The 2243-nt window shown below is 54.5% G+C and overlaps 1 pseudogene; it reads left to right on the top strand.

Moving 5' to 3' along the window:
- Positions 1-512: 512 nt before the first annotated feature.
- LOC105506549 lies at positions 513-1392 on the top strand (annotated as a pseudogene).
- Positions 1393-2243: the final 851 nt, after the last annotated feature.

The raw sequence follows: 2243 nt of genomic DNA, 5'->3' as shown, positions 1-2243 counted from the left end.
AGAAACTGGGCAGATGCCAGAGCCATGCTTGTACAGCCTACACAACCATGAACCAATTAAACCTCTTTTCTGTATAAATTACCCAATCTCAAGTATTCCTTTATAGCAATGCAAGAATGGCCTAATACACCTTGTCTACTGAAAACCACAAGATATTGTGAAAGAAACTAAAGAGGACACATGTAAATGTGTTCACGGATTAGAATACTTAATATCATTAGGATATCAATACTTCCCTCAGTGACCTACAGTTTCAGTGTATTTTCTATAAAAATTCATTTTTTTTCTTTTTTGCTGAAATAGAAAAATCCATCCTGAAATTTATATGAAATCTCAAGAGACCCCAAATAGCCAAAGCAATCTTGAAAATGAAGAACTAAAGATGGAGGTTTCCCACTTGGGGGTTTCAAACATCTTACAAGCTGCGGTAATCAGAACAGTATGGTACTCCTACAAAGACAGACACATAGCCCGTCCGGTCCCGTGCCGTCCCGCCGCCGCGGCCGCCGACCATGAGCTCCACGCAGCTGAACAAAGGCCCCTGGTATGGCCTCTTGGCTGAGGTTACGAACCGGCTCCTGTCCAAACGTGACCTCCAGAAGGGGGCAGAGCTCCGCAGCCGGATCCGGGGACTCACTGGCCTCTCCACGGCCCCGAGCTGTAGAAGGGCCTGAAGGATTATCTTGTGCACACTCGTGAACAAGCTGCAGCCGGGCTCAGACCCCAAGATCCACCGCACCGTGCAGAACTGGCATCAGCCAGAGAACCTACGGCATGAAGCCCGTGGACCTGTTGTCTGAGGGTGGGAACACGCTGCAGGTGCAGGCGTCTCTTCTCGCCCTGGCAGGGAAGGCCAAGGCTAAGGGGCTGCAGAGCGGGGCGGACAGCGGTGACAAGTACTCGGAGAAGCAGGAGTGGGACTTGACGACGCCACCATGAAGGCCGGCCAGTGCGTCATCGGGCTGCAGATGGGAACCCTCAGATGCACCGGCCAGTCCGGCATGACCGCGTACGGCGAGAGGAGGCATCTCTGCGGCCCAAGAACCACATCCTTGACCCCCCATGGACCACTCGACCATCAGCCTCCAGATAGCTGCAAACGAGTGCGCCAGCCAGGTGGGCACGATGGCTCCCGGGACCCGACGGCACGTCTATGACACCAAGCTGGGCACCGACAAGTGTGACAACTCTTCCGTGTCCCCGCAGATGGGCTACACACAGGGCGTCAACCAGAGCGGCCAGGTCTTCGGCCTGGGCCGGCAGACATAGGACCCCAAGCACTGCCCGCAAGGCACAGGGGCCGATGGGGCTCCCTCGGGTGCAGGCGACTGTCCCGGCCCTGGGGAGGCCCCTGAATATTCCCCTTACTACTAGGAGGAGCCCGGCTGCTGAGGCGGCTCCCAGCATGCTCTCTCCCCACATTGTCTCCCCGTCTGGGTTTTTGGGTTTTTTTGTGTTTTCATTTTTTTTTTTAACCTATTCAGTGCTGCCAATCAACCAAGGGTCTGTGAGTGGCAGCGCTGGATCAGGCAGCAGGGCTTTCTTCTCCTCTTGCCTTGGTTCCTTCGCAGGACTGAGCCACCGGGCTGTGGGGGAAGGGGTCAAGGCTCTATCCCAATGCGTGTAGGGGGAGGGTCCCTGTTGGCACGTTCAGGCTGTGGGCAGAACTGTGCGGGGAGAAGAGACCTGGGCATGGAGGGAACCGGTCCTGGAAAGTTTCCAGTTGCCTCGCCTCTTTCCCCTTTTGGCAGCCGATCAGTTTGTGGTGTCTGTACCCGCAAAAGTTTCAGGAAGTATTTATAAAAGAAAAAAAAAATATATATGTTTTATTTTTCCAGAGGAATGGGGCGGGGACAATGGAGAGGTGCTGGAAAATGAGTCCCTTGGGAGAGGGAGCCCAGCCATGATGCTAAATAGCTCAGGCTCCTGAGTGGCTGGATTTCCCTAGTACCCTCACACCAACAGACCTCAGATCCTCAGACCCATCTCATGGCCTGGTTGGGAAACTGAGGCCCGTACAAGGAAGTGGAATTATGAGTTGTTGGGGTAAAGCCTGAACCCCTATCCATGCTAATCTCCCCCCACCTCCCGCCCCTGCCACGGTGGCCTCAGTAGGTTTTTGTTGTTGTTGCGTAGGCTGCAGTGCAGTGGGGCGATCTCGGCTCACTGCACCTTCACCTCCTGGGCTCAAGGGATTCTTCTACTTCAGTCTCCCAAGTAGAGTGGCTGGGACTGCAGGTGCT

This window comes from Colobus angolensis, unplaced genomic scaffold (genome assembly GCF_000951035.1).
Source record: "Colobus angolensis palliatus isolate OR3802 unplaced genomic scaffold, Cang.pa_1.0 Scaffold137, whole genome shotgun sequence".
NCBI classification, from domain to species: domain Eukaryota; kingdom Metazoa; phylum Chordata; class Mammalia; order Primates; family Cercopithecidae; genus Colobus; species Colobus angolensis.
Note: the sequence above shows the minus strand (reverse complement) of the source record. Positions and strands in the feature narration are given on the sequence as shown.